The 19,417-nt window shown below is 46.9% G+C and overlaps 1 protein-coding gene across 3 annotated transcripts in view; it reads right to left on the bottom strand.

Moving 5' to 3' along the window:
* MPP7 (MAGUK p55 scaffold protein 7) overlaps positions 1 to 19,417 on the bottom strand; it is a 534,209-nt gene that overhangs the window by 392,084 nt on the left and 122,708 nt on the right. For all 3 annotated transcript variants that reach the window (XM_075315522.1, XM_075315524.1, XM_075315523.1), the window contains exon 2: positions 12,248 to 12,326. The gene's annotated coding sequence lies outside the window, so the exon portion shown is untranslated. The remainder of the gene's footprint in view (positions 1 to 12,247; positions 12,327 to 19,417) is intronic.

Here is a 19,417-nt window from a genome sequence, read left to right as displayed (position 1 = left end):
TCCTGGAGATCCCCCGCTGGGATGAACTATTCACCTTGTGACGTCAGCGGGGGTCCCTGCATTGTTTACTGCCACACGTCGCTGCAGAGAAGTTCCGGATGTCACAAGGTGAATACAATTCATGCAGGGGGATTACCGAGCAATGCCCCCCGCATTCCTGGCGATCCCCGCTGGGATGAACTCTTTACCTTGTGACATCAGCGGTGGTCCCTGCATTGTTTACCGCGACACCTCGCTGTATAAGTTCGGGGATGTCAGGAGGTGAATACAATTCATGCAGGAGGATTACTGGGGTATTTCCTGGAGATCCCCCGCTGTGATGAACTCTTTACCTTGTGACGTCAGCGGGGGTCCCTGCAGAGGTGTCACGGTAAACAATGGGAGATAAGATAACAGCTGCCGACGCTGGCTATGTGGCTTTCTTCTATGAAGGAATCTACATAGCCATAGCTTTCTTTTCTCCCTAAAAACGCCCAAACGCATAAAATATAAAGCAACGTCGGCATTACACATGCGTTTTTTCTTGCTTTTTTCCTGACTCCATTGAAGTCAATTGGGGAAAAAAGCAGGAAAAAACGCTAAAACAATTGACATGTTGCTTCTTTTTTTTCAGCAAGAAAAAAGCAACTGAAAAAGAAGCAACGTGGGCACAGCAAGTCCTGATTCTCATAGACTTTGCTGGGATGCTTTTTCCTTGCTTTTATTGATTAAAAAAAGCAATGAAAAACGCTAGAAAAAACGCTGTAAAAACGCCCTGTGGGCACAAGGCCTTAATAATATACAATTTTGGGGGGCACGTTCAGGTTTTTTTCCCTCCTCTTCTTCCAGCAGCCATAAAGTTTTAATTTTTCTATTGACGTCATATAATGGCTTGTTTTTTTGCAGCACAAGTTGTAGTTTCGATTGACTCTACACATTTAATTATGTACTAAAAACAAAAAAGAAAAAAAAAAAAAAAAAAGATATTCAACTTATTTTTTTGGGGGGGGGGGGGTTGTTTTTATATCTTTCATAGTAGTTTTTTCTTTTTAGTTTTGGTATTTGCCTTATGAGATAGGAGGCAAATTAAATATATACACAGTGTGGTCCAAAAGTAGGTGAACAGTATGTATAATAGGGTTATGAAAGGGGAGATTTATCAAACATGGTGTAAAGTGAAACTGACTCAGTTGCCCTTAGCAACCAATCAGATTCCACCTTTCATTTTTCACAGACTCTTTGGAAAATGAAAGGTGGAATCTGATTGGTTGCTAAGGGCAACTGAGTCAGTTTCACTTTACACCATGTTTGATAAATCTCCCCTTTCGTAACCCTATTACACATACTGTCCACCTACTTTTGTATGTGTGTGTGCACTAAATAAATATATATATATATACACACATATATATATATATATATATATACATACATATATACATACATATATATATATATATATTGTGAGGTATCAACCGGCTGTATTACAAAGGGCCGGCATGTTTTGCAGAAGCGTGGGTGCTCTGCAATGTGAAGCTGGCTGGGACCTGTGGTTCCACAGGATTGCATTACATGCAGAGCCATGGAAGGGTGTGTGATGCTGATTACACACTCCTTACCACCTGTGGGTGTGGCTCCAGGGGTTAAAGCAATCCTGTCTCTGAACCTGGGTGAAGTGTGTGTCTAGGGCAGTCTAGAGAGAGACTGGCTCTAGATGTCCAGTGTGTGGACTGGAAACAAGCGAGAGCAGAGCCAGGAGCTTTGGGTGTATCAGCCTGCATGGAGGCTGATCACAAGGCTCTGATATTGAGTCTGAGGTGAGTGCAGCCAGGCCAGGGCTGTAGGGCCGAATCTCTCCAGGAGGAGAGACAGACAGGGGTCTGCAGAGGGCCCTGGGGGCTGGAAGGAACCTTGGCTAGAGTTGTACGCTGGCAGGAGCCAGAGAGTGGGGAAGTTGCTAAACTTCCATTATGGACTTATTGTTTATGTGTGAGGGCAGTTTATGCTGAGTGTTTTTAATAAACTGCCAGAATTTCTATGAAGAGACTGTGTACGTGTGTTGCTGAAGCTACCTCACACCGCTGCAAGCGAGTGAAACCCCCACGTTGCAGGGCGCAACGTTCACATATGGTGTCTCGAATGCGGGCATGCGGTTTGGTTGCTAGGGGCAACGCAGCCTGGTTGCTAGGGGCAACGGCCTAGGACATATTCCTGTGGATACGGACTGCTTGCGGTGGGTCGGCAGGTCCACGAAAATTTTTTGAAGCGGTTTGCGGTGGATCGGCGGGTCCACGAAAATTGTCTGCGCACTCAAGCAGCTGGCGGTGGATCGGCGGGTCCACGAACAGGGACAGCGCTCTCAAGCACCTGGCGGTGAATCAGCAGGTCGTTGGGGACCCGTGCTGCAGTGGCAAGAGTCCAGCGACTGGAGGTTCCAGGCCAGCCGGAATTGCAAGGCCCTGCTTGGTGAGCAGTGATACACCACAGGCTGGAGATCCTGGTTGTACGGGCGGTACAACCCGGAAAGGTTAGTGGTTCTCTAACCCCCCCCCCTGTCTTTGACCACCGGGTATTACCCATTGGAGCGCCCCTCCTGTGCCTCTCTTTCGTTACAGCATGGAGGGGGTCCTGATCCAGATGCTGAAGAGCCAGCAGCACAAACAGCATGTGCCTGGAGGTCCAGTGACAGCAGTGGGGGCTAAAAGCCAAAAAGAGGGAATGGTCCCTGCGGACGTTGTGGAGGAGCTGTACCAGTTCCTGGTCCAGGGAAAGCAGGAGCTGTCAGTGTGTGGCGATGTCACAGCCATGGACCAGTTTGAGCGTACCCTTCGGGGGCCAGTATGGACACTGGGTGCCCAGGGAGACAAGGGCAAATGGTGTGAACTGGGGGCTAAGGACATTGCATGGAAACCGCAAAAGGGGGCGGAGTCCCAGAAGGGAATAGTTGCCCATAAGGGGGTGGTTGCCCATAAAGGGGTGGTTGCCCATAAAGGGGTGGTTGCCCATAAGGGGGTGGCGTCCCATAAAGGGGTGGTCCCCCAAAAGGGTGCGGAGCATCCCAAATCCAAGGGTGAAGTGGCACAGATGGACTGTAGCCAGGGACAACAGTGTTCATGCCACAAGTGTCCTGTTTGCAGTATAGACCACCCATCCGACGAGAAGCCACGTCTGTGTTCCGTGGAAGTGGATGGGGAATCTGTAACAGGGGTCGTAGACTCAAGGAGCTTGGTGACCCTGGTGAGGGCCACTTCTGATGTCAACTTGATTCCTGGAAGGAAGATCCACGTCGGCTGCACCCACAATAATGAGACAGAATACCCGGTATCCAGCGTGGTCATTAAGACAGCCTGGGACAGTGGTTCTCATGATGTTGGAGTAGTCTCAGATTTACTGCACCCAATTATTATAGGTTGGGACTCTAAATTATTTGTGCACTTGTGGAAGCAGGGGGACGTATACGGTTGCTTGTGTAAGAGCCGGAACAGCCCAAAGGAAACCCCACCACATTGGGAGGTGAAAAGGGGTCCTTGTTGTGCAGTTATGTGTGGTAAGGAGGAGATAGCACCTCCTAAAATTGACTGTCCTAAGTTAGGGGTGACCAAAGAAAATGATGGACGGACCCAACTTAGTGACATAAGGACTAAGGGAATAACCGATAGTGTGACCGTTAAAAACGGGGTAGCTCCAGAAAGGGAGGCAGATATCTGGTTAAGTGGGGACATGATAGTCCAGGATGCCAGGGGGAGTGATGATGACTCCAGTAAAGACACTGACTCTAGTAAGGTGACAAACGAGTACAGTGTGGTACAGATGGGCGAGAAGGGCAAAACTTCCTCCCGACGCCGAAGACGTAATAAGCGCCGAGAGGGGGCACAGTGTAGGCCGTCTGAGGGTGCAGAGAAAGTGACATGCCTGGTTAATGAAGACATGGTGCTAATAACACCTGCTACGGTGGAGTCAGACGGTGATATCCTACAAAAGACTGAGGAATCAGAGATTGAACTGACACATTGTGACGACAGAAATCAGCGCGCTGCAAGTGCAGAGAAGGAGCCAACCAAGGACGTAATGGTGGTGGTCCCTATGATTTCAAAGTGTGAAGTTGATAGTCTCTCAGGCGAGAGTGGTATAGGAAATGGAATCCTAGAGAGTGTGGGGGAAGGAATAATCCCCAACAGTCGTGGTGAGCAGACTGGTGAACTACCAAGTGCTGGGGTGGATGACAGCGAATTTAGCCCCAAAACTCTAAAAGGAACAGAGTGCCATGTTGAAGGGTGTGACACCCAGGCTGAGGGTGGCACTGCAGAGACCCCAGAGGAAGGTGAAGATAATGCAGTGAAGACCCAAGAAACAGCTGGCACTGAAGTGAAGAGAGCCTCTGAGGAGGTGAAGTCTGGAGCAAAGGTCTCATCCAGGACTGGGAGCCTGCCTGACCTGCTTGCTAAAACCATGATGGAGGATATAGAGACGGTCCTGGGTAAGAAGAGTAAGAAACCCAAATGTTCTGAAGCTGAGTTGGAAGAAGCCTCAGAAATAGTGTGTCGTAGACCAGAGAGGTCCGCAAGTGAAGACTCATTCAAGAGGATGAGCAAAGACCATCTGCAACAAGAGATACTTCTTAGGCAGCCTACTGAGAGTCGAGTAAGGGAGCTGGAGAAAGAAGTGGCTGAGCTACGAAGTCGCTTGGCAGAGTACCAGTCCAAGTCCCAGGGAGCCTTGGAGCAGATGGAGCAGCGAGTGTCAATCCTGACCAAACATGTTGAAGCAGGGGAGGCCCAAAGAGAGCTGACTTTGGAAGCTAAACTTGACAAGCATGTGGCAGGGATGAATGAGACTTCTGTAGTCAAGTGCATGGTGGATATACCTGAGGACTTAAGAGAAGCGTGTGCCACCGAGTGCATGCATGACGAATTTAAGAGAGCTGTGGAAGCGTGTGAGGTCTACTGTACCCCAGGGGCTGAACAGTTAGTGATATTGTCTACCACTAAAATTACTGGGCAGCGGGTGGCTATTCTAAAGGACATGCACTTCAGATGTGTTCGTATGAAGTGGCAGGTCCAACTGCAAAAGGAAGAAGCCACTAGACAGCTAGAGTATAAAAGGAAAGCGCAGAGTCTGGCGGAAGATATCGTCCAAGTACCCCGGGCTCTGGTGGGGAGAGTCATTGGAAAAACCGGACGAGTCATGCAAGACATGGTGAATAAATCAGGATTGGTGAGATTAAGAATCCCTGCTGCTAATGAGAGCAAGATACCCAGGGAAGCTGGTATGGTTCCGTTCGTCTGTGTCGGGACTGTAGAGAGTCTTGGAAACATTCGAAGCCTTCTTGAATATCGGGTACACCATGTACGTGACATGGAGCGGTTGTGGCAAGACAACCTGAAAATTAAGGAGCAGCTTCGCCAACTGTGTGGGGGACAGCAGCCGTCTTCCACCCGTTGTTCAGGGGAAAGAAGTGGAAGATGGCGTGTCGGTCCAGTAGTTCAGACGCGCGATAAAAGGAATCGCCGACAGAGTGGTAACCTACGATGTACTGTAGATAGTGGCCGCTATGAGCTTAGAGTTCCCGACAGTAGCCTTGGGGGTACTCGAGAAAGCCTAGGTTCGGACAAGACTGTAGGTTTGACTGGGGACATGTCTCGCTACTACGGTGACCCTGGGAGGGGGTCAGGGAGAGAACGGTCTGGAAATGGGACGTCCTTTAACCCTAGGTTGACCAGACAGGGTTTGGTGACAGTGTCGGGCGATGCCTCAGGGACTACTGCTCTTGGACGGCCCTCTCAACTGGTGGGGCATGGCAGCGGGAATGCCCTGTCTCGCGGCCCCAGGTCATTGGCAAGTGTTCTCCCCTACGGGTTTGAACAGAGGGGGAGGGTATGTGAGGTATCAACCGGCTGTATTACAAAGGGCCGGCATGTTTTGCAGAAGCGTGGGTGCTCTGCAATGTGAAGCTGGCTGGGACCTGTGGTTCCACAGGATTGCATTACATGCAGAGCCATGGAAGGGTGTGTGATGCTGATTACACACTCCTTACCACCTGTGGGTGTGGCTCCAGGGGTTAAAGCAATCCTGTCTCTGAACCTGGGTGAAGTGTGTGTCTAGGGCAGTCTAGAGAGAGACTGGCTCTCGATGTCCAGTGTGTGGACTGGAAACAAGCGAGAGCAGAGCCAGGAGCTTTGGGTGTATCAGCCTGCATGGAGGCTGATCACAAGGCTCTGATATTGAGTCTGAGGTGAGTGCAGCCAGGCCAGGGCTGTAGGGCCGAATCTCTCCAGGAGGAGAGACAGACAGACGAGTCTGCAGAGGGCCCTGGGTGCTGGAAGGAACCTCGGCTAGAGTTGTACGCTGGCAGGAGCCAGAGAGTGGGGAAGTTGCTAAACTTCCATTATGGACTTATTGTTTATGTGTGAGGGCAGTTTATGCTGAGTGTTTTTAATAAACTGCCAGAATTTCTATGAAGAGACTGTGTACGTGTGTTGCTGAAGCTACCTCACACCGCTGCAAGCGAGTGAAACCCCCACGTTGCAGGGCGCAACGTTCACAATATATACATATATATACATATATATATATATATATATATTATACATATATATACATATATATATATATATATATATATATATATATACATATATATATATATATATATATATATACATATATATATATATACATATATATATACACACATATATATATACACACATATATATATACACACACACACATATATATGCTATATTTGAATGTTTTTTGTAAACTGCCTATTTTTATTGACCTGAAACCTGCGATCGTTTGGCTGCCTATACAATACACTGCAGTAGTAGTATACACTAGTATATACTTATTGATATGCACTTTATATACAAGATAAAAACAATGAAAAATGCCCATGTTTTTGTGTTACACAACTCTGTGGATGCACATGTAGTCACCAAAACACCCCATAGTGTATACACAATATATACTAAAGTGCCTGACAGAGCTTTCTCAGGTGTTTTTTTTTACAGGGTATTTTTTTCTAAACAGGTGGTCAAACCAATAAATATCATATCCACTGTACAGAGTCTAAAAAAAATGAAAAATATTTGCAATGTACCTGTTGTTAAAAAAAAATAATTATTAAACCTTTACCGAAATATTACATACAGTTACATCATATGCCAGCTCCCTAACTTTGATGCGGGCGCAGGGAATGAGCCTGCATCTTTGCCAGCAGTTGACGGCTGTCGCATTCAGCCATCATCTGCCTTTTTGCAGCCATGCATAGAGCTGAGCTCCACCCGCGATTGTTATGATAATCTGTTAAAATGAACCTGTCAGCACGATTTTGCAATGTAAGGTAAAGAGCTGTAAGGGCAATGTAAAACTGATAAGATGTGTACATTTGGTGCAAACATCCTTCTTTTATCACCATTTGATGTTTTCTGCTATTTAGGATTTCTCCTCCCTGTTTGTGATTCCATAGCATCCTGCCTTCCTCCAATCTATGAATGACCGGCCTCCTCTGTTTAAAATCTCAGGAGTGATCTGTCATTTAAATACCAGAGAGGCTGGGGAATCACAGACAGGGAGGAGAAGACCTAATTAGTAGAAAACTTCAAATGCTAATTAGAAGAAACACAAAGTGGTTTTCTTTACAAAAGCTATAAATTTAATCAGTATTAGAGTGCCATAACAACCATACCTTTAATTATATTACAGTGGAACCTTGGTTTACGAGAACAATCCGTTCTGGGAGTGAGCTTGTTAACCAAATTACTCGTCTAGCAAAGCAAGATTTCCCATAGGAAATCATTGCAATGCAGACAATTCGTTCCACAACTTGTTCAATGTCCCATCCTGGTCCCCTATTATGGCATTCCACACATGCACACACATGCACAAACACACCCGCAGACACACATATTATACTCACCTTACCTTTCGTTCCATCGCCGGCCTCCTTCGCTGTTACAGTACGTGTATCGTTAACCATCGCAAGCGATGCCAGAACGTCCGCTGCCAGAGCGCTGACGTCAAAGGCAGGAGCAGCTTGCCTCTGATTGATCAGTGCGCCGCCTTTGAGTAGCGGCTGACAACGGAAGTTCCTCCCTCATCGCAATGGTTACCGATACACATCCTGTAGTGGCGAACTACAAAAATCATGAGGCCGACGATGGAACAAAAGGTAAGGTAAGCATAATGTGTGTGTGTGTGTGTGTGTGTGTGTGTGTGTGTGTATATGCGTGCGTGTTTGTGTGGACTGTAAGAGCGGGTTAGAGCGCGGTGGAAGTACGGAACCGGAAGTGTGTGCGGTGAGGATTTTGCTCGTATGGCAAAGCTTGCTCGTTAACTGAGTTACAAATTTACAGCATGCTTTGCTCGTTAAGCGAAATACTCGTTAAATGGGTTACTCGTTAACCAAAGTTCCACTGTACAGCATTGAGCTGACTTGTACAGCGCGCATGTAGGAGATGGTTGTATAGAGGGGGCTCATGGGGTGAGCTCACCCCATACCCGGCCAGTAATAACTGTGTGTTACAGCCAACACCTGCTGCTAACAATTGCGGGTGGAGCGGACCTTTTAAATCTCGCTGTCATACTCTTTACAGTAGGCTTTAACACGTGTCGGCATAGGGGCACACCATTTTAAGTGCCAATCAGTGCATCTATGACGTGATTATGGGTCACCCATGGGTTGCTATTACACCAGGGGGTCTGCTGAAGACCTCCGTGCTAGCGCTCCTTTGAAACCTGCCTGTGGCATTGCTGTATACAGCACAAGCGATCAGACAATGGCAGGTTATAGTCCTTTAAGGGGACTATTCAAAACAGTGAAAAGTAAAAATATAAAATAAAGTTTAAACAGTTTTAAAAAAGTGGGAAAACCCCCCCCAAAACATAAGTTCAAATCACCCCCCTTTTTCCCCATTAAAAATAATAACAAAATACACGTTATATCGCCAAGTTCAGAAAAGTCTGATCTATCAAAATATAAAGATAATAGATAACTAAACACTGTAAATAAAATCAATACAAGAACGCTAAAATTCAGGGTTTGTTTGTTTCCTGCAATACCACAAAAAATAAATGCTGCAACAAGCAATCAAAATGTCATATCTATCCCAAAATGCTATCAATAAAAATGTTGTCTCACCCCACAACAAAACCATCACACAGCTCTATCGACCGAAAAATGAAACCGTTACGGGGTCTTGGAGATCGGTGACACAACCTAAAAAAATTTCTTTGCAAACTTCTAAAAAAAAAAAATTTCACAACTCAAATAATAATAAAAAAACTGGACATGTATGTTTGGTGTCACCATAATCGTACTAATGAGCAGAATCATATTGTGAGGTCATTTATACCACTACATGTACACTGTACAAACAATTCCATAAAGACATGTCAGAATTGCTGCTTTTTTTTTCCCACACTTTTTTGGACTTTTTTCGTGTTTTACAGTACGCTATGTGGTAATATGAATAGTGTCATTCAAAAGTACATCTTGTCCCGTAAAAAATAAGCCCTCATATGTCTATGTGGACAGAAAAATAAAGTTATAGCTCTGGGAAGAAGGGGAGCAAAAAACAAATACGAAAATTGGTCACATCACAAAGGGGTTACATGCCGCTGTCAATCTCTGACGGCAGCATTTACAGATGGAGGCGCTACATGCCTGTCGTTACAGTACTCCTGTGATTGCTAACTTCCATTATAAAAGGATTTGGGGTTGCAAGGAAGTTTGTATTCTAGCCATGACAATGACCCCAAACATAGTTCAAGAGGCCCCAGAAATGGATGGAAACAAAGCGCTGGAGACCTCTGAAGTGGCAGCAATACGTCCGGATCTAAATCCCATTGAAAACCTGTGGAGAGATCTTAGAATTGCTGCTGGGTGAAGGTGCCTTCAAATAACACCTGGAGCAGTTTGGAGAAGAGGAGTCCAAAACTCCAGGTGAGAGGAGTAAGAAGCTTGTGGATGGTTATAAAAAGTGATTGATTGCAGTTATTTATTCCAAAGGGTGTACAAACAAATAAACGTTTAGGGTGACAACAATTTTGTTCAGACCAGTTTTGGGGTTTTGTGTATGTCCAAATTGTCTTTTTTCCCCCTTCAGTTTTTTTTGTGTTGTTCCAATACACACAAAAGGAAATAAACATGTGAAATGGCAATAATTTTCTAGGAGAAATACTTTAATTTCTGGAACAATTTTAAGGGTGCCAACACTTTCAGCCATGACTGTATATACAGCAGTCCCAGTATCTCTAAAGGTACCGTCACACATAACGAGATCGCTAGCGAGATCGCAGCTGAGTCAGTTTCTGTGACGTAGTAGCGATCCCGTTAGCGATCTTGTTATGTGTGACACCTACCAGCGATCAGGCCCCTGCTGTGAGGTCGCCGGTCGTTGCAGAATGGTCCAGACCATTTTCTTCAAAGGCGATGTCCTGCTGGGCAGGACACATCGCTGTGTTTGACACTGTGTGACAGGGTCACAGTGACTGCTGAGATCGTTATATAGGTCACTACTGCGACCTATATTGTTCCTGCATCGCTGGTAAGATCTGACTGTGACATCTCACCTGCGACCTCCCAGCGACTTACCTGTGATCCCTATCAGGTCGCATCGTTTTCGGGATCGCTGGTAAGTCATTGTGTGTGACTGGGCCTTTATACTATATACAGTGTGTCCACCCATATCCTGTCCACCGCCATTAACTTGAGAACGGCGGCAGCTATAGGCATAGAAGTGGTGTCTAGGTATAGTAAAGTATCCATGCGCTACGCAATGAAACCACCTATAGCGCCAAATGGTGGAAAACAACGGAGTTAGCATTTTATCTCAAAAACGGAACAAGATAGAGAAAAAAACTGAATTAAAAAATTGTAGGGCATCATCAATTCAATACGAGTCGACACCTTGCATACAGAAATGCTACGATTAGAACGTGTAAAACTCACAAGGCTGCGGACGTGAAGCCATACCTCATGGAGACCTTCCGACAAGTCTCTGGGTATGGTGGATGCATGGAGTGGCCCCATTGGACTTCTTTCTGTGAGGTCACATGAAACAGCAGGTGTATGCGACCCCTCCACCAACATTGCAGGACCTACAATGGCGTATCACAGATGCTTTGTGCAAACGTGTCACCTACCATATTGCACAACGTGCAGCAAGATACAGTATGCTGTCCAGAGTCCAGACGTGCATTGCAGCTGACGGGGGCCACTTTGAGCATCAAAGTTAAATGAGCGCCATATGCGTGACCAGCATTCAATGTTTTGGGGGGGGGGGGATCATGGGTTTCATATCATAGCATTTCTGTATGCAAGGTGTCGATTCGTATTGAATTGATGATGCCCTGCAACTTTGTAAGTCACTTTTTTCTCTAACTCGTTCCGTTTTCGAGATAAAAATGCTAACTCCGTTGTTTTCCACCAGGTGGCGCTATAGGTGGTTTCATTGCGTAGCGCATGGATACTTTACTATACCTAGACACCACTTCTATGCCTATAGCTGCCACCATTCTCAAGTTAATGGCAGTGGACAGGATTTGGGTGGACACACTATATACAGCAGTTGAAGTGTCTCTTATATGACGTATATATAGCGAGCTCAGTGTCTCCTATGTGACGTATATACAGCAGTCTCAGTGTCTCCTATATGATTTGCGGTATATGCACAAGTCCCAATGTCACCTATGTGACGTATATACACCAGTCTGTGTCTCCTATGCAATATATATACAGCAGTCACAGTGTCTCCTACGTGATATATATGCCCCATTCCCAGTGTATCCCATGTGATGTATACAGCAGCCAGTGTCGATTCACCTAAAGATCAGCTACCACTACCTATTGTCCTGAATCTGGCATTGTTTGTCTCACGTTCCTGCACCTTCCCATTCTTGATATATGGCCTTCTCTTCCCAGTAAGTAAACGGAGATTTTTAAAATCAAGTGGGCGGGGTCATCAACACTTCTCAATGAAATTTTCTTGAAGGACATGCCCAGTTGGCTAAAAAAAAAGACTATACAGGGAAGAAGGGGACACATCTCAGGAATAGAGGTGCAGGAATTAAAGAAAAACAATGCTAGATTCAGGAGCAGAGCGGCATTTTCGACAAGCAAAATAAATCCATATTTATGGTAAGTGGCAAACCATTTTAAAAATCACAGGCTGTGCACGCTCAGGGGATACAAGACTTTCCAAAGAAAAACTAAAATTTTATTTTTTTTTTTACTAGAATAAACATGTGAAATTAAGCCTTTTACCTGCGCCCCTTTATAGAAAAGCCGATGTGCTCCAGGTGTGGAATGACTACAAGGAATCTTCAGACATTATGACTCTAACCTACAAAAAAAAAATAATATACGTGAAATTAAAGCCAAATGACAGCAAAATAAGCCATGAGAAGATGACTAGAGGATGTCAGAATATTAATGCAATCGTTCTCTTGTATCCGGTCACACAAATCAAATTACACAAAAATCAGATCATACGACTCGAATTCACATAAGTCTCGCAATCAGCATCATACATCAAAGGTCATCATTATACCCAAACCTCAAAAGAGAGAACGACATTATCAAGAATATCACTGCTAGGCTAAGTTCATATGAGCATATGACATCTTATCAGTTTTTCAGCAGAAAAAAAAATAAAAAATATTACGATTTCTATTCTTACAGTGATGCATTTGTCATCCGTAGGTCCTTTCTTGACATCTGTAGGAGATCCTTTTTCTACATCCATAATTTAAGGGGAATCTGTTATCAGGTTTTTAACACCTAATCTGAGAGCAGCATAATGTAGGGGCGGAGATCCTGCTTCCAGCGATGTGTCACTTACTGGGCTGCCTAGTGTAGTTTTGATAAAATCTCTGTTTAATCAGCAGTAGATTATCATTAGAGGACTACTTGGCGTGCTGCAGGTAGTCCAGCATATTGATGAGCTCCTGTATAACTGCTGGATATGCAGCGAAGTGAACATCGATTTTATCAAAATGACAGCAAACAGCTCAGTAAGTGACACATGGCTGGAATCAGGATTTCTGTCTCTACATTATGCTGCTTCCAGATGGGGGAGAAAAAACCTGGTGACAGATTCCCTTTACAGCAAAAGTTCTAATATAGTTTACTATATAATCTTTGCCATGGATGGGATAAAGACAGATGATGTCCATATGGCATCCATACACACACATGGTGCCTTGAAATCATCTTCAGTCATGGGTTGATAACATAAAAAAAAAAAAAGTATATATACAATATATATACCCTTAATGCATTGTATGTATGTATGTATATATTTAGTAGCACAAAGGCATATATGATTGAACATGTATTAATTAGATATCACAAGGTATTATTATAACACATCCATTCACACAGACCTCTCCATCTAAAGTGAATGAAAAATACCTGAAAATCAAGGCCAGTTGTTCCATTATATCTAAATTAGCCACAGGGCTTTCCTGTATTAGATAAATCCGTGTGTTAATCTGAACACTGCCATACCATTAATAGTGCATGAAATTGTAGGAGGACACTGAGAATATATCTCCATATAAGAATCCATAAGATCCTCCTGAAATAAAATCTATAGGATCAGGATAATCGTGTATTCACTAAACTCACATCCAATTACTCAAACTACAGGAGGTTCCTTGTGTTCTGCAGCCTCCATGTGATAGTACAGAACTCACCGCACAAGTATCAGTCATCCACATGCAGCAAAATATCTAACACAGGAATCAGCGTTATCTGCAGCAAATGTGGTGGCACAGTTTTAAGAATGACAGGGCCCTGGCTCAGTTACGGGAAAGACAATGCTCAGGCTCAGTTATAGGGAAGACAATGCTCAGGCTGAGTTATAGGGAAGACAATGCTCAGGCTGAGTTATAGGGAAGACAGGGCCCTGGCTCAGTTATAGGGAAGACAATGCTCAGGCTGAGTTATAGGGAAGGACAGGGCCCTGGCTCAGTTACGGGAAGGACAGGGCCCTGGCTCAGTTACGGCAAGGACAGGGCCCTGGCTCAGTTACGGCAAGGACAGGGCCCTGGCTCAGTTACGGCAAGGACAGGGCCCTGGCTCAGTTACGGCAAGGACAGGACCCTGGCTCAGTTACGGCAAGGACAGGACCCTGGCTCAGTTACGGCAAGGACAGGACCCTGGCTCAGTTACGGCAAGGACAGGGCCCTGGCTCAGTTACGGCAAGGACAGGGCCCTGGCTCAGTTACGGCAAGGACAGGGCCCTGGCTCAGTTACGGCAAGGACAGGGCCCTGGCTCAGTTACGGCAAGGACAGGGCCCTGGCTCAGTTACGGCAAGGACAGGGCCCTGGCTCAGTTACGGCAAGGACAGGGCCCTGGCTCAGTTACGGCAAGGACAGGGCCCTGGCTCAGTTACGGCAAGGACAGGGCCCTGGCTCAGTTACGGCAAGGACAGGGCCCTGGCTCAGTTACGGCAAGGACAGGGCCCTGGCTCAGTTACGGCAAGGACAGGGCCCTGGCTCAGTTACGGCAAGGACAGGGCCCTGGCTCAGTTACGGCAAGGACAGGGCCCTGGCTCAGTTACGGCAAGGACAGGGCCCTGGCTCAGTTACGGCAAGGACAGGGCCCTGGCTCAGTTACGGCAAGGACAGGGCCCTGGCTCAGTTACGGCAAGGACAGGGCCCTGGCTCAGTTACGGCAAGGACAGGGCCCTGGCTCAGTTACGGCAAGGACAGGGCCCTGGCTCAGTTACGGCAAGGACAGGGCCCTGGCTCAGTTACGGCAAGGACAGGGCCCTGGCTCAGTTACGGCAAGGACAGGGCCCTGGCTCAGTTACGGCAAGGACAGGGCCCTGGCTCAGTTACGGCAAGGACAGGGCCCTGGCTCAGTTACGGCAAGGACAGGGCCCTGGCTCAGTTACGGCAAGGACAGGGCCCTGGCTCAGTTACGGCAAGGACAGGGCCCTGGCTCAGTTACGGCAAGGACAGGGCCCTGGCTCAGTTACGGCAAGGACAGGGCCCTGGCTCAGTTACGGCAAGGACAGGGCCCTGGCTCAGTTACGGCAAGGACAGGGCCCTGGCTCAGTTACGGCAAGGACAGGGCCCTGGCTCAGTTACGGCAAGGACAGGGCCCTGGCTCAGTTACGGCAAGGACAGGGCCCTGGCTCAGTTACGGCAAGGACAGGGCCCTGGCTCAGTTACGGCAAGGACAGGGCCCTGGCTCAGTTACGGCAAGGACAGGGCCCTGGCTCAGTTACGGCAAGGACAGGGCCCTGGCTCAGTTACGGCAAGGACAGGGCCCTGGCTCAGTTACGGCAAGGACAGGGCCCTGGCTCAGTTACGGCAAGGACAGGGCCCTGGCTCAGTTACGGCAAGGACAGGGCCCTGGCTCAGTTACGGCAAGGACAGGGCCCTGGCTCAGTTACGGCAAGGACAGGGCCCTGGCTCAGTTACGGCAAGGACAGGGCCCTGGCTCAGTTACGGCAAGGACAGGGCCCTGGCTCAGTTACGGCAAGGACAGGGCCCTGGCTCAGTTACGGCAAGGACAGGGCCCTGGCTCAGTTACGGCAAGGACAGGGCCCTGGCTCAGTTACGGCAAGGACAGGGCCCTGGCTCAGTTATGGAGAAGACCGGAACCTGGCTCAATTATGGGGAGGACTGGGCCCTGGCTTGGCTCAGCTATGGGGAGCTTAGGGCTCTGGCTCAGTTATGGGGAGCACAGGGCCCTGGCTCGGTTATAGGGAGGATAAGGCCCTGGCTTGGTTATTGGGAGGATAAGGATCTGGCTTGGTTATTGGGAGGATAAGGTCCTGGCTCGGTTACAGGGAGGACAGGGCCCTGGCTCGGTTACAGGGAGGACAGGGCCCTGGCTCAGTTACTTGGAGGACAGGGCCCTGGCTCCGTTATTGGGAGGATAAGGCCCTGGCTTGGTTATTGGAAGGATAAGGCCCTGGCTTGGTTATTGGAAGGATAAGGCCCTGGCTCGGTTATTGGGAGGATAAGGCCCTGGCTCGGTTATTGGGAGGATAAGGCCCTGGCTTGGTTATTGGAAGGATAAGGCCCTGGCTTGGTTATTGGAAGGATAAGGCCCTGGCTCCGTTATTGGGAGGATAAGGCCCTGGCTCGGTTATTGGGAGGATAAGGCCCTGGCTCGGTTATTGGGAGGATAAGGCCCTGGCTCGGTTATTGGGAGGATAAGGCCCTGGCTCGGTTATTGGGAGGATAAGGCCCTGGCTCGGTTATTGGGAGGATAAGGCCCTGGCTTGGTTATTGGGAGGATAAGGCCCTGGCTCGGTTATTGGGAGGATAAGGCCCTGGCTCGGTTATTGGGAGGATAAGGCCCTGGCTCGGATATGGCGAAGTAGGAGCTATGATTAAGTTAAAGAGAAAGCAAACCGGTCCCTCAAATCAAAAACACAGAAAAAAAATTAATAAACCACACTTTTAACTCAATTGCAAAAAAATAACCTTGTTTTGCACTTCCTATATAGAGATTTCACTGAGCGTTTTCCTTTCATTTCTGGAGTGATCCAGGCCATTATAACCCATCGCCAGTAAAGCAGGATGAGCTGGTTCATCCTCTTGTGGAAGAACCATATATGTAAGGGTGGGTTGGAGTATTAACAATGACAGATTTTGGTCAATGTGCTGGATGTAAAATAGCAGGTATGAGGCAGGTGAAGGCATCGGAGGGCTCACATCCAACTGCACAGATCCTGAAAAAGCCCAGCTAGCGGCCATCTTCCCCGGACAAATCCTGGGCTCAGAATTCCCGGTAACGCATCATCAATAATCATGATGATGGCTTCTACAGGCTGGAAGGTCACTAGGATGGCGTCCACTGAGGGATGGAGATCAACCACAGTCACCGCTGCCGCAGAACATGTTGCTAGGCAACTGATCGACGCGCAGCAAACAGAACTCGCAGCAACAAAAAAGGAAAAAAGTGACTCATTAGTATTATTAGTCTTTATTAAAACGATCTCCATGATAAACGGTTACAAGGGGACACGATGGTGGAACGAGTGGTGTCCGTCATTTCAAGTGCAAATATCCAATACTTAATTTTTGTCCTCTTTTTATGTAAAGATAAAAAATAAAATTGTAAAAAAAGAAATGGAGATGAAAGTACAATTAGGATACTAAACATTTTCGTATATTATGGACATCATCCATAGACCCTATATGACTGAGGACTATAAACTGGACTGGGGGTCAAAAGCACAAAGTATTCAACCAGCGGCGAGTGTCTCCATTTCTTATTGTCCCTTTCACAAAAATCTTTTTATATGATTGACAGCGCTAACCTGCCTTGAGACGGCGCTAACTGAAGAACAACCTTCGATAGGTGTAGACTTTTTCCTCTGCCAGAGCAAGTGCACACATCACTGTCTCCACACTGCTGACATTGCCCACTACACAGCTACACCGGAGACATGTCAGCAGAGAGGAGAGAGCGAGGAAGGGGACCGTACACAGATGCCATAGGTTTAACTTCAGACCCTGCTCTCTTAATCAGCTCAGAAGCTTAGGTTGTACGCTAAATGAGTGGAAATGAGTGCACGATTAGCCACCTAATTGGGGTAATTGTTCAACCCGATTTGCAAAACGTTTTTGGTGTAACGGAGGAACGGTTTTGAAAACTAACAGTAACATTTTTTAATCTAAAGGCCGCTTTACACGCTGCGACATCGCTCAAGCGATCTCGTTGGGGTCACGGAATTTGTGACGCACATCCGGTCGCTTTAGCGATGTCTTAGCGTGTGACACCTATGAGCGATTTTGAATCATCGCAAAAACGGTCAAAATCGCTCATCGGTGACATGCCCCCCTATTCTCGAATATCGCTGCTGCTCGGTGTATGAAGTAGTTTGTCGCTCCTGCGGCAGCACACATCACTATGTGTGACACCACTTGAACGAGGAAGCTCTCCTTACCTGCGTCCGCCCGCAATGCGGAAGGAAGGAGGTGGGCAGGATGTTACGTCCCGCTCATCTCCGCCCCTCTGCTTCTATTGGGCGGCGGTTCGGTGACGCTGCTGTGACGTCGCTGTGACGATGAACAAACCGCCCCCTTAGAAAGGAGGTGGTTCGCCGGTCACAGCGACGTCGCTAGACAGGTAAGTAGTGTGATGGGTCCGCGCGATGTTGTGCGCCACAGGCAGCGATTTGCCCGTGTTGCACAACCGATGGGGGCGGGTGCGCACGCTAGCGATATCGGTCACGATATCGCAGCGTGTAAAGCGGCCTTTACTCCTTCCCCAACAAAGCTGTGTGGAAGTATAACTTTGGACTGACAGACTCCTTTTGAAGGGGTTATCCCAAACCTTAAAGGGGTTTTCCATGATAGTTTAAAATTGGCCCATAGCCACTAATGGGATTATGGGATTAGAACAACTAATCAAATCTATACCTGCTTAATTCCTGGAGTTCCATTGGCGTATGCTCTGTCCTCCCCAACAGTCTTGTGTTTTCCTGGTGGTAGTATGGATGTCTGGTATACCCGCTATCCTTAGGATAGTCTGGCAATATTACAGTGATGGGCGATTGACCAGATACAGTTTGAAGCAACTAAAGGACCTTAGTAACAGAAATTAAAGAGGTTGGCCTCTACCTTAACATTGATGTCCTATCCTTAGAATAGGTCATCAATGTCTGATCGGCCGGGGTCCGGCACTAGGCACCCCCACGGATCAGCTGTTCTTGGTGCCGATGACGGCAGCAGCAGGGGGCCGAAAATGCTCAGTTCTGGAGCTGCCCCGTCAACTGCTCATGGCTACAGCCAGGTACTGCACATCTGCCTGCTATTGATTTGAATGGGAGGCGATGTGCAGTACTCATCCGCGACCGCTATTAGAAGACAGGGCAGCTCCGGAACTTAACATTTCCGATATAGAGAACATCGGCGGTGGTGCTTTGTGTCGGACCCCAGCCAATCAGACATTGATGAGGTATCCTTAAGATGTTAAAGTAGCAGACAATCCCTTTAAGGGCAGCTCCATACACACAAGTGTGACTAAAATGCAGTGCCAATAACAGTCACTTCTTATAGTGTGGACCTGTGACCGGTAAATAATAAAGATGCAGTGCTAGAAACACAACTAATAATACAAACCGGACCATGATTAATAATAAATCAAAAATGACTGCTGGAACACCATTGTAAATGTGAACAGGGTGCTAGCGAAAAAATACACAATCTATATGAAGTGAAAGCTGCACACCAAATTCAGAGAAATATGGACAAGCATAACTGCTTTAAAATAAATAAGGAATGAAAAATACAATTAGCCATATGAAAAATTTGAAAATGTTACATTGCATGACTGCTGAGGATTATTTAAAAAAAAAAAAAAATGATATTTAGCTAATGTATTGATCAATTCATTACTGCCCCATAACCAACTTCACGGTAATCTCTTATTTATGGGGTCCCTAACTAAATGTTACCTCT

Source organism: Anomaloglossus baeobatrachus, chromosome 6 (assembly GCF_048569485.1).
Source record: "Anomaloglossus baeobatrachus isolate aAnoBae1 chromosome 6, aAnoBae1.hap1, whole genome shotgun sequence".
NCBI lineage: Eukaryota > Metazoa > Chordata > Amphibia > Anura > Aromobatidae > Anomaloglossus > Anomaloglossus baeobatrachus.
The sequence above is the reverse complement of the archived record's forward strand: the minus strand, read 5'-3'. Positions and strand labels throughout refer to the sequence as shown.